The following is a 25,209-nucleotide window of genomic DNA, read 5'->3' on the forward strand; positions in this document are numbered from 1 at the left end:
CTTGTATTTTCTTATAGTTCATTATAATAAATTAAGAACTTGTTCTTGTTAGGAAGTATCCTAACAGAATAACTCTAGAAGGTCTCATGTTAGCGAATGATAATCTGCGTTAAGTGTGTATTTGTAGGAGTTCTTCTCCCGGGCATCTATGGTTGATATTCTTTACCTTTCAATATATCAAAGCCAAGGATTCTTTTGCATTTCTCTATGCTTTTTCTTTACCCATTTATGCTTTTTTTAGTTATATTTGAGAGTAGTATTTCATTTCTTTCATGTGAAATGTTGAACTTCAGTAGTGTGGAGAGTGGAACGTAATATCTTACCTTTTATATTAGTAAACTTGATTTTAAGCAATGTGTTTTTGAAGATTTTATGTTGTAGAATGTTTTTTGTTCTTCAAGCTACTGTTCTTAACTTTATTTTCTCCTGTTAATGTTCTCAATGATTATCGAGCATATGCATTACCATGTGGCTTCAAGCGTGTCAGTGTGCTCTTGCTCATAATTTTTACTATATCTTGTTACTAAAATTGCAAGTTAATTGCAAATTACTCAGAGCTTGGATTGTCTCCTCCAGTTGGTTAAAGGAAAGCTACCGGGAAGGCAGATTTGTTGGTAAGTTCGAATGGCTTGCTAGTATCAAAGCGTAATGTATTTTCTTCCACTTATGTTTTTCATCCTACCTAATTTTTGTGATTGATTAATTCCTTATGGATCTGCAGACGAGTTGCCTTACATACTAAATGATGATGACTACATATCGAAGTATCGAGCCAGCCTAAAAGCTGTAGTTCTCAGGGCAAAAGCATGTTCTTGAGCTTTATTTGAAGGGTATGATGTTTGCATATCAGCTCACGCTCAACCACCACCTAAAACTCTATCCCTGATAGTCAAGTCAGCCGGTGGAAATGTAAGTTCTCTGTTATTGTACAAATCTCGAGTACTAGGTTTGGTTCTCTATATTACATATACAACCACTATAATATGGCTATCCTCCCATCTAATGAAGACGTGAAGTTCTCAAAAAACAAGCACGTATACGAATTCTAGACATGGGTCAATAAATCATAGACATGGTGACGTGTCATTTTTTTCTTAAAAATATAGGATAGTGCTAGAACACAGTTTTAATATATATAATTTAAAAAGTATGTATCATATTTATATAGAAATTCAAAGTCAATAAGTTTATGTATTTATATGCTTAAAAATAAGCTTGTCCTTCACTCAAAACTTATTCAAAGCCAAGAGTTTAATATGTGTGTGTGACCAATCTTGACCTTTATTGCATTGGAATACTTGTTGTCTAACACATCTACTGTACTAACTAGTGTTCAACACGTGTTCTCCGAGTGTTCCATACATATTGTTTATTGATACACTACCCAAACTAGAGTGTATGTGCTTCTTTAAGTCTTTAATATTTATGTTTGTTTTGATCCTAGGAATTGAGCATGTAATGTAAAAAGTCTATGCACAAGGGGTCATATGGCCATCTCCGTGTTTCTTTAATTATCAAATTTGTTCAAGTTTTTAATTGTCTCTAGATCGAAATCTGGAGTTATTTTTTGTGATTTGGTGTACAAATACATACATCCATGTTTCTAATTATGATTAGATTGTTTTCTGGTCGCAACATTTTATTGATTTAGCTTGTCTTTGATCTTGAACTTACTATTATGTTGATTTAAATTCCATTTTAGCCTTAGAACTTTCGAAACATCCATTTTAGTCATCGAGCTTCCAAAACGTAGCCAACTAACGGTTTTAGTATTTTGTAAATTATTTTATCAATTAATATTCATTTATCCAATACTCATCGGTCATTCCTGCTATATATGATTGGAATATATCTCATAGGAAGCATTTTGAAAGTTGGGAAAAGATGAAAAATTTTAGGGACTAGAACAAGAATTTGTTTAATATTTTTTGATAGGGTGAATACTTGCAATTTCCTTGTAGTATATACATAATTTTTTCTCTCATTTGGCAAATTCATTATGCTTGAAAATTTAGGTGATTCATGAGCTAGATAAAGTAAACAACGTATGGAAGACGAGCTTTGTGGCTTGTGAGGAAGACGTGGAGGAAGCCTTGGTGGCCGTAGAAAAAGGGATATGGACTTTCAACGTTGAATGGCTAATGGCATGTATAATGAGACAAGAAGTAGACTTGGAGGCCCCTCAATTTGCTGAGTCCCTATGAGAAACAAGGTCACCCTAACTTTCAATTTTGAACAAGCAGCAGCCAGCCATTTCGTCCTTGTGTAAATCCACTCTTTTCTCAACTCACTCTAATTTGGTACATAAACAAACTCTGATCGCTCCATCTCTATATTCATCAGTACATAAAAGACGATAAGTTTATTCATGGAGAAAGTTGGATGTAAGTATGTTTTAGGAATGGTCCTTCATTTAATAACTTTGGGAATTGTAAATATGAGGTAATGAAATAATTTACCTTCAAGTTTGGGGCGTTACATGAATATTTCTCCCTCAGGCTTATCTTTCACTTCTTCTCGATTTATTTTCAATTTTTCTATGTGCTTCTCACAGTGTATGCATAATCTCTCTTTCATTTTGATCTTCATCTCCATTTCAAATATCTCCCACACAAAGAACAAAGAAATGAGTAAAGTAACTGAGAGAGCATTTTGTTTTTCCCTTCATATGGTTGGTTACTTTTTGTCAATTAAATGAAAAGTGAAGAATAAGATAAGATTTTCTTTACCCATTTGCCATCATCATCAAAGCTATTTACCTCATTTTTGTTCACACACCCACAACTTCATTTTGTTGGATTACACTCATTTGAGAAAATAGCAAAATTTTATTAGAAGAATAGCAAACATGAGCATTTCACGTGTTTTGAATTTTCATTAACCCTAAAATCTCCTCGCCTGCTTTTTAGTTAAACTGTAACTAATTTTGAAATATGCAAAATTTTAGCATAAATATTGATTTTCTCCTACATTATCTTAACACACTTTTTTTTCCTCCAAATATTGGATTTGTATCAAATCTTTATTTTCAAATTTTACTTTATCCAAATTTTCATTTTTCAAAATTTCATCGTTATTCTACTTTTATTTTTGTATTTCATATATATATATATATATATATTTATAATATTTAATCTTATTTTTTCTCTTTTCCTATTCATCTTCTTCCTTTCTCTTCCTCTTCAACCTACGGCCACACCACCATCTCTTTTCTTCCTTCTCTTTTCATTCTCCAATCAACTTCATCACCGTCTTCCACCTACACCGAACGTCAAGCAAATTTTGTCCTATCGTCGCATCACCGTTAGACCGAGTCACTTCGGTTCTGTCACGCGATGTATGTTTAGATTTCAATTGTTCGGTTATTTGTTGCACCGATCCGTCTCCGTTAGAATTTGATTCTCCACAATTTGGGTAAGTTATGGAATTTACATATAGAGTGAATTGAATGGATTAAATTGTTTGTAGAAGTGATTGATTTCTCTTCAATTATGTTTAGGTCGGTTCGTTGCACTTTAGTTTGAAAAATAAGCTTAAGTAAGGTTATAAGGTAAGGGATTCTCTACTATTGGACTCACCTATAGTTCTGAATTGTGCTGTCTGTATAGTTACCTCCGATTGAGTAAAGATGTCGAAACGATTGGGACGGAACCAAGAAACCGAGTCAAGGGCATCACCGTTCGACTTTTGTGGGCAAGACTCTTTGAGATCACTCAAATTGGACCGTCTAGTGGTTAGATGTGAACTTTCGAGGCCTCCGACCCCGTTCTGAGTCCGGTCGTTCCTTTCTAGGTCATTGTGCCTTTCTTCGACATTTTGGGACGGAACCAAGAAACCGAGTCTAGGGCATCACCGTTCGGCTTTTGTCGGTAAGAAACTTTGAGATCACTCAGCATCACACCGCCTAGTGGTTAGATGTGAAGTTTCAAGGCCTCCAACCCCGTTTTGAGTCCGGCCATTCCTTTCTAGGCCATTGTGCCTTTCTTCGACGTTTTGGGACCGAACCAAGAAACTGAGTCTAGGGCATCATCGTTCAGCTTTTGTTGGCAAGAAACTTCGAGATCACTCAGAATCAGACCGTCCAGTGGCTAGATGTGAACTTTTGAGGACTTCGACCCCTGTCTGAGTCCGGTCGTTCCTTTCTAGGCCATTGTGCCTTTCGTCGGCGTTTTGGGCGGAACCAAGAAACCGAGTCTAGGCCATCACCTTTCCTCTGTTGTGGGCAAGAAACTTCAAGATCACTCAGAATACGACTGCTCAGTGGTTAGATGTGAACTTTCGAGGCCTCCGACCCCGTTCTGAGTCTGGTCGTTCCTTCCTAGGCCATTATGCCTTTCTCCGGCGTTTTGGGACGGAACCAAGAAACTGAGTCTAGGGCATCACCGTTCGCCTTTTGTGGGTAAGAAACTTCGAGATCACTAAGAATCGGACCGCACAGTGGCTAGATGTGAACTTTCGAGGTTTCCGACCCCTGTCTGAGTCCGGTCGTTCCTTTCTAAGCCATTGTGCCTTTCTTTGGCGTTTTGGGACGGAACCAAGAAACGGACTCTGGGCATCACCGTTCGGTTGTTGTGGGCAAGAAACTTCGAGATCACTCAGAAACGGACCGCTCACTGGTTAGATGTGAACTTTCGAGGCCTCGGACCCCGTTCTGAGTTCGGTCGTTCTTTGGCGTTTGTAGACGGAACCAAGAAACCGAGTATGGGCCATCACCGTTCGGCTTTTGTAGGCAAGAAACTTTGAGATCACTCAGAATCGGACCATCCAGTGGTTAGATGTGAACTTTCGAGGCCTCCGACACCGTTCTGAGTCCGGCCGTTCCTTTCTAGGTCATTGTGCCTTTCTTCGACATTTTGGGACGAAACCAAGAAACCGAGTCTGGGCATCACCGTTCGGCTTTTGTGGGCAAGAATATTCAAGATCACTCAGAATCGGACCGCCCAGTGGTTAGATGTGAATTTTCGAGACCTCGGACCCCGTTCTGAGTTCGGCCGTTCCTTTCTAGGCCATTGTCCCTTTCTTCGGCGTTTTGAGACGAAACCAACAAACCGAGTCTAGGGCATCATCGTTCGGCTTTTGTGGGCAAGCAACTTCGAGATCACTCAGAATCGGACCGCCCAGTGGCTAGATGTGAACTTTCGAGAACTTCGACCCCTGTCTGCGTCCGGTCGTTCCTTTCTAGGCCACTGTGGCTTTCTTCGAGGTTTTGAGACGGAACCAAGAAACCGAGTCTAGGGCATCACCATTCGCCTTTTGTGGGCAGGAAACTTCGAGATCACTCAGAATCGGACCGTCCAGTGGCTTGATGTGAACTTTCGAGGACTCCGACCCCTGTCTGAGTCTGGTCGTTCCTTTCTAAGCCATTGTGCCTTTCTTTGGCGTTTTGGGATGGAACAAAGAAACCGAGTCTGAGGCATCACCGTTCAGCTTTTGTCGACAAGAAACTTCAAGATCTCTCAGAATCGGACCGCCCAATGGTTAGATGTGAACTTTCGAGGCCTCGGACTCCGTTCTGAGTCCAGACGTTCCTTTCTAGGCCATTGTGCCTTTCGTCGACGTTTTAGGACGGAACCAAGAAACCGAGTCTGGGCCAACACCTTTCCCTTTTTGTGGGCTTGAAATTTTGAGATCACTTACAATCGGACCGCTCAGTGGTTAGATGTGAACTTTCGAGGCCTCCGACCCCATTCTAAATCCGGTCGTTCCTTTCTAGGCCATTGTGCCTTTCTTTGGCGTTTTGGGACGGAACCAAGAAATCGAGTCTGGGGCATCACCGTTCGGCTTTTGTGGGCAAGAAACTTCGAGATCACTCAGAATCAGACCGCCCAGTGGTTAGATGTGAACTTTCGAGGCCTCCGACCCCGTTTCGAGTCTGGTCGTTCCTTTCTAGGCCATTGTGACTTTCTTCGACATTTTGGGACGGAACCAAGAAACCGAGTCTGGGGCATCACCGTTCACCTTTTGTGGGTAAGAAACTTCGAGATCACTCAGAATCGGACCGCAGAGTGGCTTTCTTTGGCGTTTTGGGACAGAATCAAGAAACCGAGTCTAGGGCATCACCATTCGGCTTGTGTGGGCAAGAAACTTCGAGATCACTCAGAATTGGACCACCCATTGGTTACATGTGAACTTTCGAGGTCTCCGACCCCGTTCTGAATCTGGTCGTTCCTTTCTAGGCCATTGTGCCTTTCTTCGGCGTTTTGTGACGAAACAAAGAAACCGAGTCAGGGGCATCACCGTTCGGCTTTTGTGGGCAAGAAACTTCGAGATCACTCAGAATCGGACCGCTCAGTTGTTAGATGTGAACTTTCGACGCCTCGGATCCCGTTCTGAGATCAGTCGTTCCTTTCTAGGCCATTGTGCCTTTCTTCGGCGTTTGTGGACAAAACCAAAAAACCGAGTCTAGGGCATCTCCATTCGGCTTTTGTAGGCAAGAAACTTCGAGATCACTCAGAATCAGACCGCCCAATGGTTAGATGTGAACTTCTGAGGGCTTCGACCCCGTTTTGAGTCTGCTCGTTCCTTTCTAGGCCACTATGCCTTTCTTCAGCGTTTTGGGACAGAACCAAGAAACCGAGTCTAGGGCATCACCGTTTGGCTTTTGTGGGAAAGAAAGTTCGAGATCACTCAGAATCGGACCGCCACGTGGTTAGATGTGAACTTTTGAGGCCTTCGACCCCATTTTGAGTCTGGTCGTTCCTTTCTAGGCCGTTGTGCCTTTCTTCGGCGTTTTGGGACGGAACCAAGAAACCGAGTCTAGGGCATAACCGTTCGGCTTTTGTGGGCAAGAAACTTCGATATCACTCATAATCTGACCGCCCAGTGGTTAGATGTGAACTTTCGAGGCCTCCGACCCCGTTCTGAGTCCGGTCTTTGCATTCTAGGCCACTGTGCCTTTCTTGGTCGTTGTGCGACGGAAACAAGAAACCAGGTATGGGGCATCACCGTTCGATATTTGTTGGCAAGAAACTTCGAGATCACTCAGAATTAGGTCGCCTAGTGGTTAGATGTGAACTTTTGAGGCCTCCGATCCCGTTCTAAGGCTGGTCGTTCCTTTCTAGGCCATTGTGCCTTTCTTGGTTCTTTTGCGACGGAACAAAGTAAATCGGGTATGGGGCATCACCGTTCGGCTTTTGTGGGCAAGAAACTTTGAGATCACTCAGAATCAGACCACCCAGTGGTTAGATGTGAACTTTTGAGGCCTCCGACCCCGTTCTGAGTCCGATTGTTCCTTTCTAGGCCCTTGTGCCTTTCTTCGGCGTTTTGGGGCGGAACCAAGAAACCGAGTCTGGGAATCTCCGTTCGGCTTTTGTGGGCAAGAAACTTCGAGATCACTCAGAATCAGACCGCCCAGTGGTTAGATGTGAACTTCAGAGGCCTTCGACCCCGTTCTGAGTCTGCTCGTTCCTTTCTAGGCCACAGTGCCTTTCTTCGGCGTTTCGGGACCGAACCAAGAAACCGAGTCGGGGGCATCACCGTTCGGCTTTTGTGGGAAAGAAACTTCGAGATCACTCAGAATCAGACTGCCATGTGGTTAGATGTGAACTTTTGAGGCCTCCGATCCCGTTCTGAGTCCGGTCGTTCCTTTCTAGGCCGTTGTGCCTTTCTTCCGCGTTTTGGGACGGAACCAAGAAACTGAGTCTAGGGCATCACCGTTCGGCTTTTGTGGGGAAGAAACTTCGAGATCACTCATTATCGGACCATCCAGTGGGTAGATGTGAACTTTCGAAGCCTCTGACCCCATTCTGAGTCCGGTCGTTGCTTTCTAGGCCATTGTGCCTTTCTTGGGCGTTTAGCGACAGAACCAAGAAACCGGGTATGGGCATCACCGTTTGGCTGTTGTGGGTAAGAAACTTCGAGATCACTCAAAATCAGAGTGCTCAGTGGTTAGATGTGAACTTTCGAGGCCTCTGACCCCGTTCTGAGTCCGGTCGTTCCTTTCTAGACCATTGTGCCTTTCTTGGGAGTTTTGCGACGAAACAAAGAAACCGGGTATGGGGCATCACCGTTCGGCTTTTGTGGGCAAGAAACTTCAAGATCACTCAAAATCAAACCGCCTAGTGGTTAGATGATAACTTTTGGGGCCTCCGACCCCGTTCTGAGTCTGGTCGTTCTCTTCTAGGAAATTGTGGCTTTCTTCGGCGTTTTGGGACGGAACCAAGAAACCGAGTCTGGGCATCACCGTTCGGCTTTTGTGAGCAAGAAACTTCGAGATCACTAATAATCGGACCGCTCAGTGGCTAGATGTGAACTTTCGAGGCCTCCAACCCCATTCTGACTCCGATCGTTCCTTTCTAGGCCATTGAGCCTTTTTTCGGTGTTTTGGGACGGAACGAAGAAACCGAGTCTAGGGCATCACCGTTTCGCTTTTGTGGGCAGGCAACTTGAAGATTACACAGAATCAGACCGCTCAGTGGTTAGATGTGAACTTTCGAGGCCTCCGACCCCATTCTAAGTCCGGTCGTTCCTTTCTCGGTCATTGTGCCTTACTTTGGCGTTTTGGGACTGAACAAGAAATCGAGTTCGGGCATCACCGTTCGACTTTAGTGGGCAAGAAACTTTGAGATCACTCAGAATCGGACCGTCCAGTAGTTAGATGTGAACTTTCGAGGCCTCCGACCTCGTTTTGAGTCCAATCGTTCCTTTCTAGGCCATTGTGCCTTTCTTCGGCGTTTTGGGACGGAACCAAGAAATTGAGTCTGGCCATCACCGTTCGGCTTTTGTGGGCAAAAAACTTCGAGATCATTCAAAATCGGACCTTCAAGTGGTTAGATGTGAACTTTCGAGGCCTCCGACCCCATTTTGAGTCCGATCATTCCTTTCTAGGCTATTGTGCCTTTCTTCGGCGTTTTGGGACCGTACCAAGAAACCGAGTTTGGGGCATCACCGTTCGCCTTTTGAGGGCAAGAAACTTCAAGATCACTAAGAATCGGACCGCCCACTGGTTAGATGTGAACTTTCGAGGCCTCTGATCCCGTTCTTAGTCTGGTCGTTCCTTTCTAGGTCGTTGTGCCTTTCTTCGTCGTTTTGGGACGGAACCCTGAAACCGAGTCTAGGGCATCACCGTTCGGCTTTTGTGGGCAAGAAACATCGAGATCACTCAGACTCGGACCGCCCAGTGGTTAGATGTGAAGTTTCGAGGCCTCCGACCCCATTCTGAGTCTGGTCGTTCCTTTCTAGGCCATTGTGCATTTCTTCGGTGTTTTGGGACGAAACCAAGAAACCGAGTCTGGGGCATCACCGTTTGACTTTTGTCGGCAAGAAACTTCGAGATCACTCAGAATCGGACCGCCCAGTGGTTAGATGTGAACTTTCGCATTCTCCGACCCCGTTCTGAGTCCGGTCGTTCGTTTCTAGGCCATTGTTCCTTTCTTCAGCGTTTTGGGATGGAACGAAAAAACCGAGTCTAGGGCATCACCGTTCGGCTTTTATGGGCAAGAAACTTCGAGATCACTCAGAATCGGATTGCCCATTGGTTAGATATGCACTTTCGGGTCCTCCGACCCCGTTCTTACTCCGGTCGTTCCTTTCTAGGTCGTTGTGCCTTTCTTCGGCGTTTGGGACGGAACCAAGAAACCGAGTCTGAGTCCGGTCGTTCCTTTCTAGGCGATTGTGCCTTTCTTCGGCGTTTTGGGACAGAACCAAGAAACCGAGTCTAGAGCATCACCGTTCGACTTTTGTGGGCAAGAAACTTTGAGATCACTTAGAATCGGACCACCCAGTAGCTAGACGTGAACTTTCGGGGCCTCCGTGTTGGAATTTTTTCTCCTAAAACTCGTAGTTTGTAAATCATATTCTATTTAATAAAGCTGTTATTGAGAAATTAAATATTATAATCTTAAATCCAATAAATCAAGTTCCAAGGCTATTTTTGAATAAACTTGAACTTTATGTGTAAACATAAACATGGATCAAGTTCGAGTATATAGCCTAAATAGTCTATAGTATATGAAATAAAGGTTGGGCGCCTTATTTAGAGAAACTATGGATGCGCCCCACTTTGTAGTACAAATGAGGTGATCCTAATCGTTCATGTAGAGACATCCTATGTAAAATGTTTACATAAGACTGAACCATGGATTAGTCTTTTTTACGTTATAACACCGTTTACTGTTTAAAACTGACTATCTCAATTGTTGATGACCTAGGTAACTTAGTCTTAATCCTGAGTTAACTATGAACTCTTGTTCGCATGAGATTATCCTTAGATCTGCATAGGTGAGGGCAGCTCTTCATCGTTGGCCCAATAAGCCTCCCATTTCAGGGGTAAGATCGGGTGGATAGCTGGGAACATAGGGTACAAGATGGAATTCACTCCTACCCGCTTTAGGGTTAGTAGATAGGTTGTTCTCTTAAGCACTGAATCCAAGTCTTGAACAAGGGGCCCCACCCTCTCATTGGCCCGAGAGGGATTAAGTTTATAGGTTGAAGCTTAAACCAATTGTTCAATAGTGGATTAGTGGGACTTAAGGAGCAAGATGTAATCTTGGGGGTAAAACGGTATTTTGACCCAGCCAAGGTTATGAGCAACCTGTGAAGGATTAACTTACTGATTATGGTTTTATCAAATGGACACAAATATATCTATAGTTAGGGAGTGCAACTACGGACTTTAGTGGAATGACCCGTTAGTTAACGAATGTTGATTAACTCGGTTTAAAAGAGTTTAGCTAGTTAATCTTGAATCGTTGGAGCCCATGATCTATAGGTCCATTAGGTTCCTCTGCTAGCTCATATGGATTAAACTTAGAACATGGTGATAAAATAAGTCGAATTGTTCGAATTGGGAGAAGAAAGGGAAACCGACAAATATAGTGATATAGTCGTCGGTCTTCTAATTAGAAATAGAGTTTTATGTTTTACATACTATAAGTATGAATGCGGATTCATACTAAGAAGCTCGGAATTGATGGAATTGGTCAAAAATAGTAAAAAGTCAAAATTTTGACTTTTGACTTTGAAAAGTCAAACTTTGACCGCCTTATATTCAAATGTGATTTGAATTTTGGACAAATGAATGCGGATTCATGCTCGGGAGGTTGGAATTAGTCAAGACGGACAAAATGGTAAAAAGTCAAAATATTGACTTTTGACTAAGAAAAGTCAAAGTTTGACTTTTGACTAGAAATATCTAATGACCATTTTACCCTTGGACTAAGTTAGTGGGAAAATCCAACATTTTGTTCTAATTATTGTAATTAGCCTTGTTAATGGCTTATTTTTATTGTTGCAAAGTGTTTGTAATTTTTTTTAAAATAAAAAAAAGTCATTAGAGTTGAAGTTAGGCTGTAATTGGTTCAACCGGGTGAGAGAAGTGAAAAAAAATGAAGAAAAGAAGGTCACAGACCCGAAAACCCGGCCTTGACCCGCTTCGCGACCCGCCTGCCCGCCGCGCCGCCTGCGCCTGACCTGTGTGCGCCTGGGCCTGTTTAGTTAATTGGCCCGGTTCAAGCCAATAAATTTGGTTTTTGGGCCGGTTCGAAGTTTTTGGGAGTGGTTCTGTACTACACCAAATTAATTATGTAATAATTTAGTACTTAGCTTAATTTAGGAGCCAAAAATCAGTCCATTTTAGGGTGTTTTTTTTATTTATGCATGTGATGTATGATTAAATTACTTTAAATTTGTATGTGCATTTTGAATGTCATATAGATTTAAAATCCAACCATAGGTTAACATGTTCATGCATTAAAATGTATGATATAAAGGTTATATTGTATTGTATGCATGTTAATTGATTAATATGGAAATTAATTAATATGATTAATTAATATGGAAATTAATTAATATGATTAATTAATTATTTAATTAATTAAGTTATTCTTGATTAAATATGATTTAATCAAATTAATTAATTATTGTTTGATTTAATTTAATTAAATATGATTTAATTAAATTTAAAATGATTTAATTAAATTAAAAATTAAATATGATTTAATTAAAGTTAAATAAATTAAAATCCATATTAATTGATTGTTTTTATAAGGTTATATATTGATAAAATGATTGATTAAGTCTAAAATTAATTAATTATTGTTTTTACAAAAGGCTCACCTGGTTCAATCTTGTCAACAAGTCAGATAAGATGACTAAGGCTGGAGGTTCTTAAGTTGACGGTTTACGGAACACCTCCTACCTGGAGATCGTAATCAGTTCTTGAGCCTAGTTAACCTAGTTTTATGAGCATTCGTGAGAGGTGTGAGGTAATAAAAATGGTTTATCACCTAGACATCATAGGTTAAAATCCTGTATAATGGTTATACTTGGACGTTTTATCTAGACTTAAAGATTTGTTTAAGTTAGCCTAAATATAAATCTTGAAGCTTGGATTACCCTATTTTTTTTCTTCTTTAGAACACTTCAACTAGAGAAAAATAAATGTATTTTAGCTCTAGTGTCCCTAAGAGTTCACACTGTGAGGTCCATGCAGGGCTTTGTGCTGTGCATAGGAGCGGACTCCCTTCGGAGAGTGTTTGCATGGATCAAAATCAAGGTGAATAGGGGAAGTAGTTCATAGTAAGTGGGTGAGGGATTTGTGGCAGCACATCCCACGGTCTCTTCCATTAGGTCGCACCGTGAGATTTCTATAATATGCCTACTTGTCTGCCCTGGAGCGACGTTCCCTTCGGAGGGTTGTATTATAGGATTCGGAACACCGCGAACTCCAAATCTGGATAGGTTTTCTTAGATTAGTTTTCATAAATGATTCTAATCTATGAAGTCTGAAAATGGTGGGTAACACTTACAAGAATTACTAAGTTGTTAGTATATTCTTGACTAAAGTAGCGATAACTAAGTGCTATAAAGAATAAGCAGTTATTCTAGAGATAGCATCTAGTCAAGATTGTCTTGGTTCAAAGGAGGAATAATCAACTACCCTTCGGAGAAGGTTGTTCTAAACCTTTGAAATATTGTTGCAAAATACAAATAATGAAAGGGTACATTATTAGTAATTGCTAAATTAGATTGGATATTTTTTATGATTATAGTTTTTTCCTAAAAAGAATATGTTTGTTTTTCAGCATGAATAGCTCAATAGTTCAACTTTTAGCTTTCGAAAAACTTAATGGCGATAATTATGCGGCTTGGAAATCAAATCTTAACACAATACTAGTGGTTGACGATTTAAGATTTGTCTTAACTGAGGAATGTCCTCAAAACCCTGCCTCTAATGCTAACCGAACTAGTCGGGATGCATATGATCGATGGATAAAAGCTAATGAAAAAGCCCGTGTCTACATTCTTGCCAGCATGTCTGATGTATTGGCAAAGAAACATGAATCCTTAGCCACGGCTAAAGAGATTATGGATTCATTAAGGGGAATGTTTGGGCAATCAGAATGGTCCTTAAGACACGAGGCAGTCAAATACATTTACACTAAGCGTATGAAGGAAGGGACCTCTGTTAGAGAACATGTTCTGGACATGATGATGCACTTCAACATCGCTGAAGTGAATGGTGGTCCCATCGAAGAGGTTAATCAAGTTAATTTTATCTTAGAGTCTCTTCCGAAGAGCTTCATTCCATTCCAAACGAATGCGTCTTTGAACAAGATAGAATTTAACTTGACAACCCTTCTGAATGAACTCCAGCGATTCCAAAACCTTACTATGGGTAAAGGAAAACAAGTGGAAGCAAATGTTGCTACCACAAAAAGAAAATTTATAAGAGGATCGTCCTCTAAAACCAAAGATGGACCCTCAAAACCTAATGCTCAAATAAAAAAGAAGGGAAAGGGAAAGACTCCCAAACAGAACAAGGGTAAGAAAGGTGCAGAAAAAGGTAAGTGTTACCATTGTGGCCAAAACGGGCACTCGTTAGGAACATGCCCAAAATACCTTGCAGAAAAAAAGGCAGAGAAGGAAACACAAGGTAAATATGATTTACTAGTTGTAGAAACATGTTTAGTGGAATATGAAAATTGTACCTGGATACTAGATTCAGGAGCCACTAACCATATTTGCTTCTCATTTCAGGAAAATAGTTCTTGGAAAAAGCTTTCAGAAGGCGAGATCACTCTCAAGGTTGGAACAGGAGAGATGGTCTCAGCTAGAGCAGTGAGAGATTTAAAGTTGTTTTTTAGAGATAGATATGTCATACTTAAGAATGTCTTATATGTACCTCAAATGAAAAGAAATTTAATATCTATCTCTTGTATTTTGGAACAAATGTATAGAATATCTTTTGAAATTAATGAAGCGTTCGTTTTCTATAAAGGTATTCTAGTTTGTTCTGCCATACTTGAAGACAACTTATATAAGTTAAGACCAACCAGAGCAAATTTTGTCTTAAATACTGAAATATTCAGAACAGCTGAAACTCAGAATAAAAGACAAAAAGTTTCTTCTAATGCCTATTTATGGCACTTAAGACTTGGTCACATAAATCTCAATAGGATTGGGAGATTGGTTAAAAGTGGGCTTCTAAGTCAGTTAGAAGATAACTCTTTACCTCCTTGTGAATCTTGTCTTGAAGGAAAAATGACCAAGAGATCTTTTACTGGAAAAGGTCTTAGAGCCAAAGGACCCTTAGAGCTCGTACATTCGGACCTTTGTGGACCACTGAATGTCAAAGCTCGAGGTGGATATGAATATTTCATTAGCTTCATTGATGATTATTCAAGGTATGGTCATATTTACCTAATACATCATAAGTCTAATAGTCTTGAAATGTTCAAAGAATATAAGGCTGAAGTAGAAAACGAATTTGGTAAAACAATAAAAATACTTCGATCAGATCGAGGTGGAGAGTATATGGACTTACGATTCCAAGACTATTTAATAGAAAATGGAATCCAGTCACAACTCTCTGCACCTAGTACGCCTCAACAGAACGGTGTATCAGAAAGAAGAAACCGGACCTTGTTAGACATGGTTCGCTCTATGATGAGTTTTTCTCAGATGCCAGATTCTTTTTGGGGATATGCTTTAGAAACAGCTGCTTATATTTTGAATAATGTTCTCTCTAAAAGTGTTTCAGAAACACCTTATGAGCTATGGAAAGGGCGTAAAGGAAGTTTACGTTATTTTAGAATTTGGGGTTGTCCAGCACACGTGTTGGTACAAAATCCTAAGAAATTGGAACATCGTTCAAAATTATGCTTTTTCATAGGTTATCCAAAAGAATCAAGAGGTGGTTTGTTTTATGATCCTCAAGAAAATAAAATATTTGTGTCAAAAAATGCCACATTCTTAGAGGAAGACCACATCAGGGATCATCAACCTCGTAGTAAACTAGTATTAAAAGAAATTTCCAAAAGTGCTATAGATAAACCTAGTTCATCCACTAAAGTAGTTGATAAGACTAGGAAATCTGGTCAATCACATCCTTCTCAACAGTTGAGAGAGCCTCGACGTAGTGGGAGGGTTGTTCATCAGCCTGATCGCTATTTGGGTTTAATTGAAACTCAAGTCGTCATACCTGACGATGGCATAGAGGATCCATTAACCTATAAACAGGCAATGAAAGATGTAGATCGTGACCAATGGATCAAAGCCATGGACCTCGAAATGGAGTCTATGTACTTTAATTCTGTCCGGACTCTAGTAGATCAACCAAATGACGTAAAACCTATTGGTTGTAAATGGATCTACAAGAGAAAACGAGACCAAACCGGTAAAGTACAGACTTTTAAGGCTCGACTTGTGGCAAAGGGTTATACCCAGAGAGAGGGAGTAGACTATGAGGAAACTTTCTCTCCCGTTGCCATGCTAAAGTCAATTAGAATACTCTTATCCATCCCACTTTTTATGATTATGAAATTTGGCATATGGATGTCAAGACAGCTTTTTTGAACGGTAATCTTGAAGAGAGTATCTATATGTCTCAACCAGAGGGGTTTATAGAACAAGATCAAGAACAAATGGCTAGCTATGCAATTTCAAATGAAAGATCTGGGAGATGCACAATACGTTCTCGGAATCCAAATTATTCGAAACCGTAAGAACAAAACACTAGCCATGTCTCAAGCATCTTACATAGACAAAATGTTGTCTAGATATAAAATGCAGAATTCTAAAAAGGGTCTGCTGCCGTACAGATATGGAATTCATTTGTCAAAGGAACAATGTTCTAAGACACCTCAAGAAGTTGAGGATATGAGAAATATTCCCTATGCTTCCGCTGTTGGAAGTTTAATGTATGCAATGTTATGTACTAGACCTGACATTTGCTATTCAGTAGGGATGGTCAGTAGGTATCAATCCAATCCTGGACGTGATCACTGGACAGCCGTTAAAAACATTCTAAAATATCTTCGAAGAACAAAAGACTACATGCTCATGTATGGTACAAAGGATCTGATCCTTACTGGATACACTGATTCAGATTTCCAAACTGATAAAGATGCTAGAAAGTCTACATCAGGATCAGTATTTACTCTAAATGGAGGAGCAGTAGTTTGGAGAAGCATAAAGCAAACTTGTATAGCTGATTCCACAATGGAAGCTGAATACGTAGCGGCTTGTGAAGCAGCAAAAGAAGTAGTATGGCTAAGAAAATTCTTGACAGAATTGGAAGTCGTTCCAAATATGCATCTACCAATCACTTTATACTGTGACAACAGTGGTGCAGTTGCAAATTCAAGAGAACCTAGAAGCCATAAAAGAGGAAAGCATATTGAACGCAAGTACCATCTTATCAGGGAAATTGTACATCGTGGTGACGTTGTAGTAACCCAGATTTCTTCTCAGCCAAACATTGCTGATCCTTTTACAAAAGCCCTCACGGCTAAAGTGTTTGAGGGTCACCTACACAGTTTAGGTCTACGATGTTTGTAAGCTAGGACAAGTGGGAGACTTATTGGCCATGTGCCCTAGTTTCTCTCATACCACTAGGAGTTTTAGTCCAAGTGGGAGTTTGTTGGAATTTTTTGTCCTAAAACTCGTAGTTTGTAATCATATTCTGTTTCAATAAAGTTATTATTGAGAAATTAAATATTATAATCCTAAATCCAATAAATCAAGTTCCAAGGCTATTTTTTGAATAAACTTGAACTTTATGTGTAAACATAAACGTGGATCAAGTTCGAGTATATATAGCCTAAATAGTCTATAGTATATGAATAAAGGTTGGGTGCCTTATTTAGAGAAACTATGGATGCCCCACTTTGTAGTACAAACGAGGTGATCCTAATCGTTCATGTAGAGACATGAAAGTGGGGGCATCCTATGTAAACTGTTTTAGGGGCATCACCGTTCGGCTTTTGTGGGCAAGAAACTTCGAGATCACTCAGAATTGGACCGCCCAGTGGTTAGATGTGAACTCTCGGGGCCTCCGACCCCGTTCTTAGTCCGGTCGTTCCTTTCTAGGCCATTGTGCCTTTCTTCGGCGTTTTGGGACGGAACCAAGAAATCGAGTATGGGGCATCACCGTTCGGCTTTTGTGGGCAAGAAACTTCGAGATCACTCAGAATCGGACCGTCCAGTGGTTAGATGTGAACTTTCGGGGCCTCCGACCCCGTTCTGAGTCCGGTCGTTCCTTTCTAGGCCATTGTGCCTTTCTTCGGCGTTTTGAGGAACGAAAGAAACCGAGTATGGGCATCACCGTTCGGCTTTTGTGGGCAAGAAACTTCGAGATCACTCAGAATCGGACCGCCCAGTGGTTAGATGTGAACTTGGGCCTCCGACCCCGTTCTGAGTCGGTCGTTCCTTTCTAGGCCATTGTGCCTTTCTTCGGCGTTTTGGGACGGAACAAGAAACGATGGGGCATCACCGTTCGGCTTTTGTGGGCAAGAAACTTCGAGATCACTCAGAATCGGACCGCCAAGTTTAGATGTGAACTTTCGGGGCCTCCGACCCCGTTCTGAGTCCGGTCGTTCCTTTCTAGGCCATTGTGCCTTTCTTCGCGTTTTGGGACGAACCAAGAAACCGAGTATGGGGCATCACCGTTTGGCTTTTGTGGGCAAGAAACTTCGAGATCACTCAGAATCGGACCGCCCAGTGGTTAGATGTGAACTCGGGCCTCCGACCCCGTTCTGAGTCGGTCGTTCCTTTCTAGGCCATTGTGCCTTTCTTCGGTTTTGGGAAACCAAGAAACGAGTATGGGGCATCACCGTTCGGTTTTGTGGGCAAGAAACTTCGAGATCACTCAGAATCGGACCGCCCAGTGGTTAGATGTGAACTTTGAGGCCTCCGACCCGTTCTGAGTCCGTAGTTCCTTTCTAGGCCATTGTGCCTTTCTTCGGCGTTTTGGGCGGAACCAGGAAACCGAGTATGGGGCATCGCCGTTCGGCTTCTGTGGGCAAGAAACTTCGAGATCACTCAGAATCGGACCACCATGTGGTTAGATGTGAACTTTGGGGCCTCCGAGGCCGTTCTAAGCCCGGTCGTTCCTTTCTAGGCCATTGTGCCTTTCTTCGGCGTTTTGGGACGGAACCAAGAAACCGAGTATGGGCATCACCGTTCGGTTTTGTGGCAAGAAACTTCGAGATCACTCAGAATCGGACCGCCAGTGGTTAGATGTGAACTTTGAGGCCTGACCCCGTTCTGAGTCAGTAGTTCCTTTCTAGGCCATTGTGCCTTTCTTCGGCGTTTTGGATGAACCAAGAAACCGAGTCTGGGGCATCACCGTTGGCTTTTGTGGGCAAGAAACTTTGAGATCACTCAGAATCGGACGCCAGTGGTTAGATTGAACTTTCGAGGCCTCCGACCCCGTTCTGAGCCGGTCGTTCCTTTTTAGGCCATTGTGCCTTTCTTCGACGTTTTGGGACGGAACCAAGAAACCGAGTATGGGGCATCACCGTTCGGCTTTTTGTGGGCAAGAAACTTCGAGATCACTCAGAATCGGACCGCCCAGTGGTTAGATGTGAACTTTCGAGGCCTCCGACCCCGTTCTAGTCCGGTCGTTCCTTTCTAGGCCATTGTGCCTTTCTTCGCGTTTTGGACAAACCAAGAAACCGAGTATGGGCATCACCGTTCGGCTTTTGGGCAAGAAACTTCGAGATCACTCAGAATGGACCGCCCAGTGGTTAGATGTGAACTTTGGGGCCTCCGACCCCGTTCTAAGTCCGGTCGTTCCTTTCTAGGCCATTGTGCCTTTCTTCGGCGTTTTGGGACGGAACCAAGAAACCGAGTCTGGGGCATCGCCGTTCGGCTTCTGTGGGCAAGAAACTTCGAGATCACTCAGAATTGGACCACCCAGTGGTTAGATGTGAACTTTCGAGGCCTCCGACCCCGTTCTAAGTCCGGTCGTTCCTTTCTAGGCCATTGTGCCTTTCTTCGGCGTTTTGGGACGAAACCAAGAAACCGAGTCTGGGGCATCACCGTTCGGCTTTTGGGCAAGAAACTTGAGATCACTCAGAATCGGACAACAAGGTTAGATGTGAACTTTCGAGGCCTCCGACCCCGTTCTGAGTCGGTCGTTCCTTTCTAGGCCATTGTGCCTTTCTTGGCGTTTTGGACGGAACCAAGAAACGAGTATGGGCATCACCGTTCGGCTTTTGTGGGAAGAAACTTCGAGATCACCAGAATCGGACCACCCAGTAGCTAGATGTGAACTTTCGAGGCCTCCGACCCCGTTCTAGTCGGTCGTTCCTTTCTAGGCCATTGTGCCTCTCTTCGGCGTTTTGAATGGAACCAAGAAACCGAGTCTGGGCATCACCGTTCGGCTTTTGTGGAAGAAACTTCGAGACCACTCAGAATCGGACCCCAGTAGCTAGACGTGAACTTTCGAGGCCTCCGACCCGTTCTAGTTCGGTCGTTCCTTTCTAGGCCATTGTGCCTCTCTTTCGCGTTTGGACGGAACAAGAAACCGAGTTGGGCATCACCGTTGCTTTTGTGGGCAAGAAACTTCGAGACCACTCAGAATCGGACCACCCAGTAGCTAGGTGAACTTTCGAGGCCTCCGACCCCTTCTAAGTTCGGTCGTTCCTTTCTAGGCCATTGTGCCTTTCTTTCGGCGTTTTGGGACAACCAAGAAACCGAGTCTGGGCATCACCGTTGGCTTTTGTGGGCAAGAAACTTCGAGACCACTCAGAATCGGAACCAGTAGTTAGACGTGAACTTTCGAGGCCTGACCCATTTTAAGTCGGTCGTTCCTTTCTACCATTGTGCCTCTTTTTCGGCGTTTTGGGACGGAACCAAGAAACCGAGTTGGCATCACCGTTCGGCTTTTGTGGGCAAAAACTTCGAGCCACTCAGAATCGACCACCAGTAGCTAGATGTGAACTTTCGAGCCTCCGACCCCGTTCTGAGTCGGTCGTTCCTTTCTAGGCCATTGTGCCCTCTCTTCGTTTTGGACGGAACCAAGAAACCTGAGTCTGGGCATCATCGTTCGGCTTTTGTGGGAAAAAACTTCGACACCACTCAGAATCGGACCATCCAGTAGCTAGACATGAACTTTCGAGGCCTCCGACCAAGTTCTAAGTCTGGTCGTTCCTTTCTAGGCCATTGTGCCTTTCTTTCGGCGTTTTGGGACGGAACCAAGAAACCGAGTCTTGGGCATCACCGTTAAGCTTTTGTGGTAAAGAAACTTCGAGACCACTCATAATCGAACCACCCAGTAGCTAGACGTGAACTTTTGAGCACTCCGACCACATTCTAAGTCCGGTCGTTCCTTTCTAGGCCATTGTGCCGCTCTTTCGCAGTTTTCGCAAGGAACCAAGAAACCGAGTCTGGCATCACCGTTTGGCTTTTGTGGGCAAGAAACTTCGGGACCACTCAGAATCGGACCACCCAGTAGCTAGACGTGAACTTTCGAGGCCTTCAACTCCGTTCTAAGTTTGGTCGTTCCTTTCTAAACCATTGTGCCTCTCTTTTCGGCGTTTTGGGACGGAACCAAGAACCGAGTCTGGAACATCACCGTCCGGCATTTGTGGGCAAAAACATTGAGACCAATCAGAATCGGACCACCGAGTAGCTAGACATGAACTTTCAAGCCCTTCGAACCCGTTCTAAGTTTGGTCGTTCCTTTCTAGGCCATTGTGCCACTCTTTCCGCGTTTTTAGACGGAACCAAGAAACCGAGTTTTGGGCATCACCGTTCGGCTTTTATGGGCAAGAAACTTTGAGAACACTTAGAATCGGACCACCCAGTAGCTAGACGTGAACTTTCGAGGCCTTCGACCCCGTTGTAATTCTGGTCGTTCCTTTCTAGGTCATTGTGCCTTTCTTTCGACGTTTTGGGAAGGAACCAAGAAACCGAGTCTAGGCCATCACCGTTCGGCTTTTGTGGGTAAGAAACTTTGAGACCACTCAGAATCGAACCACCAAGTAGTTAGACGAGAACTTTCGAGGCCTCCGACCCGTTCTAAGTCTGGCGCTCCTTTCTACGCCATTGTGCCTCTCTTTCGTCGTTTTGGGACGGAACAAAGAAACCGAGTATGGGCATCACCATTCGGCTTTTGTGGGCAAGAAACTTCGAGACCACTCAGAATCGGACCACCGAATAGCTAGACGTGAACTTTCGAGGCCTCCGACCCCGTTCGAAGTTCAGTTGTTCCTTTCAAGGCCATTGTGCCTCTCTTTCGACGTTTTTTGACGGAACCAAGAAACAGTGTCTAGGGCATCACCGTTCGGCTTTTGTGGGCAAGAAACTTTGAGAACACTTAGAATCGGACCACCCAGTAGCTAGACGTGAACTTTCGAGGCCTCCGACCTCGTTGTAAGTTCGGTCGTTCCTTTCTAGGCCATTGTGCCTCTCTTTCGGCGTTTTGGGACGGAGCAAAGAAACCGAGTCTGGGCATCACCGTTCGACTTTTGTGGGCAAGAAACTTCGAGATCACTCAGAATCAGACCACCCAGTAGCTAGACGTGAACTTTCGAGGCCTCCGACCCTGTTCTAAGTTCGGTCGTTCCTTTCTAGGCCATTGTGCTTTGCTTTCGGCGTTTTGGGACAGAAACAACAAACCGAGTCTAGGGCATCACCGTTCGGCTTTTGTGGGCAAGAAACTTCGAGACTACTCATAATCGGACCACCGAGTAGCTAGACGTAAACTTTCGAGGCCTCCGACCCCGTTCTAAATCTGGTAGGTCCTTTCAACGCCATTTTGCCTCTCTTCGGCGTTTTGGGACGGAACCAAGACACCGAGTCTGGGGCATCACCGTTCGGCTTTTGTGGGCAAGAAACTTCGAGGCCACTCAGAATCAGACCACCTAGTAGCTAGACGTGAACTTTCGAGGCCTTCGACCCCGTTCTAAGTCCGGTCGTTCCTTTCGAGGCCATTGTGCCTTTCTTTCGGCGTTTTGGGACGGAACCAAGAAACCGAGTCTGGGCATCACCTTTCGACTTTTGTGGACAAGAAACTTCGAGACCACTCATAATCGGACAACCGAGTAGCTAGACGTAAACTTTCGAGGCCTCCGACCCCGTTCTAAATTCGGTCGTTCCTTTCAACGCCATTTTGCCTCTCTTCGGCGTTTTGGGACGGAACCAAGACACCGAGTCTAGGCATCACCGTTCGGCTTTTGTGGGCAAGAAACTTCGAGGCCACTCAGAATTGGACAACCTAGTAGCTAGACGTGAACTTTCGAGGCCTTCGACCCCGTTCTAAGTCTGGTCGTTCCTTTCGAGGCCATTATGCCTTTCTTTCGACGTTTTGAGACGGAACCAAGAAACCGAGTCTGGGCATCACCTTTCGACTTTTGTGGGCAAGAAACTTTGAGTCCACTCAGAATCGGACCACCGAGTAGCTAGACCTAAACTTTCGAGGCCTCCGACTTTGTTCTAAGTTCGGTCATTCCTCTCAATGCCATTGTGCCTCACTTTCGGTGTTTTAGGATGGAACCAAGAAACCGAGTCTTGGGCATCACCGTTCGGCTTTTGTGGGCAAGAAACTTCGAGACCACTCAGAATCGGACCACCCAGTAGCTAGAAGTGAACTTTCGAGGCCTTCGACCCCGTTCTAAGTCTGGTCGTTCCTTTCTACGCCATTGTGCCTCTCTTTCGGCGTTTGGGGACGGAACCAAGAAACGGAGTCTTGGTCATCACCGTTCGGCTTTTGTGGGCAAGAAACTTCGAGGCCACTCAGAATCGAACCACCAAGTAGCTAGATGTGAACTTTCGAGGCCTCTGACCCCGTTCTAAGTCCGGTCGTTCCTTTCTAGGCCATTGTGCCTCTCTTCGGTGTTTTGGGACGGAATCAAGAAACCGAGTCGGGGCATCACCGTTCGGCTTCTGTGGGCAAGAAACTTCGAGGCCACTCAGAATCGGACCACCTAGTAGCTAGACGTGAACTTTTGAGGCCTTCGACCCCGTTCTAAGTCTGGTCGTTCCTTTCGAGGCCATTATGCCTTTCTTTCGACGTTTTGAGACGGAACCAAGAAACCGAGTCTGGGCATCACCTTTTGACTTTTGTGGGCAAGAAACTTCGAGTCCACTAAGAATCGGACTACCGAGTAGCTAGACCTAAACTTTCGAGGCCTCCGACTCTTTTCTAAGTTCGGTCATTCCTTTCAATGCCATTGTGCCTCTCTTTCGACGTTTTAGGATGGAACCAAGAAATCGAGTCTTGGGCATCACCGTTCGGTCTTTGTGGGTAAGAAACTTCGAGACCACTCTGAATCGGACCACCCAGTAGCTAGACGTGAACTTTTGGGGCCTCCGACCCTTTTCTAAGTTCGGCCATTCCTTTCTAGGCCATTGTGCCTTTCTTTCGGCGTTTTGGGACGGAACCAAGAAACCGAGTCTAGAGCATCACCGTTCGGCGTTTGTGGGCAAGAAATTTCGAGACCACTCAGAATCGGACCACCCAGTAGCTAGACGTGAAATTTTGGGGCCTCCGACCCCCTTCTGAGTCCGGTCGTTCCTTTCTAGGCCTATGTTCCTTCTTTCGGCGTCTTGGGACGGAACCGAGAAACCGAGTCTGGGCATCACCGTTCGGCTTTTGGTGGCAAGAAACTTCGAGACCACTCAGAACCGGACCACCTAGTAGCTAGACGAGAACTTTCGAGGCCTCCGGCCCCGTTCTAAGTCCGGCCGTTCCTTTCTAGGCCATTGTGCCTTTCTTTCGGCGTTTTAGGACGGAACCAAGAAACCGAGTTTTTAGCATCACCGTTCGGATTTTGTGTGCGAGAAACTTCGAGACCACTCAGAATCGGACCACCCAGTAGCTAGACGTGAACTATCGAGGCCTGACCCCGTTCTAAGTCCGACCGTTCCTTTTTAGGCCATTGTGCCTTTCTTTCGGCGTTTTGGGACAGAACCAAGAAACCGAGTCATGGGCATCAGTGTTCGGCTTTTGTGGGCGAGAAACTTCAAGACCACTCAGAATCGGACCACCTAGTAGCTAGACGTGAACTTTCGAGGCCTCCGACCCCGTTCTAAGTCCGGTCGTTCCTTTCTAGGCCATTGTGGCTTTCTTTCGGTGTTTTCGGACAAAACCAAGAAACCGAGTCCGGGGCATCACCGTTCGGCTTCTGTGGGCAAGAAACTTCGAGACCACTCAGAATCGGACCACCTAGTAGCTAGACGTGAACTTTCGAGTCCTAAAACTCGTAGTTTGTAAATTATATTCTGTTCAATAAAGTTGTTATTGAGAAATTGAATATTATAATCTTAAATCCAATAAATCAAGTTCCAAGGCTATTTTTGAATAAAATTGAACTTTATGTGTAAACATAAACGTGAATCAATTCGAGTATATAGCCTAAATAGTATATGAAATAAAGGTTGGGCGCCTTATATAGAGAAACTATGGATGCGGCCCACCTTGTAGTACAAACGAGGTGATCCTAATCGTTCATGTAGAGACATAAAAGTGGGGGCATCCTATGTAAAATCTTTACATAAGACTGAACCATGAATTAGTCTTTTTTACGTTATAACACCGTTTACTGTTTAAAACTGACTATCTCAATTATTGATGACCTAGGTAACTTAGTCGTAATCCTGAGTTAACTATGAACTCCAGTTCACACGAGATTATCCTTAGATCTGCATAGGTGAGGGCAACTCATCATCGTTAGCCCAATAAGCCTCCCATTCAGGGGTATGATCGGTTGGATAGCTGGGAACATAGGGTACAAGATGGAATTCACTCTTACCCGCTTTAGGGTTAGTAGATAGGTTGTTCTCTTAAGCACTGAATCCAAGTCTTGAACAAGGGGCCCCACCCTCACATTGGCCCGAGAAGGATTAAGTTTATAGGTTGAACCTTACACCAATTGTTCAATAGTGGATTAGTGGGACTTAAGGAGCAAGATGTAATCTTGGGTAAAACGGTAATATTTTGACCCAGCCAAGGTTATGAGCAACCTGTGAAGAATTAACTTA

General features: G+C 43.5%; 1 long non-coding RNA gene across 1 annotated transcript; it reads left to right on the top strand.

Moving 5' to 3' along the window:
- The first annotated feature begins 353 nt into the window (after positions 1-353).
- LOC116403987 lies at positions 354-2,223 on the top strand. The gene is made up of 3 exons (XR_004216922.1): positions 354-614; positions 722-909; positions 2,016-2,223. It is a non-coding gene; the product is annotated as an uncharacterized LOC116403987 (long non-coding RNA).
- The last annotated feature ends 22,986 nt before the right edge of the window (positions 2,224-25,209 follow it).

Source organism: Cucumis sativus, chromosome 5, assembly GCF_000004075.3.
Source record: "Cucumis sativus cultivar 9930 chromosome 5, Cucumber_9930_V3, whole genome shotgun sequence".
Taxonomy (NCBI): Eukaryota; Viridiplantae; Streptophyta; class Magnoliopsida; order Cucurbitales; family Cucurbitaceae; genus Cucumis; species Cucumis sativus.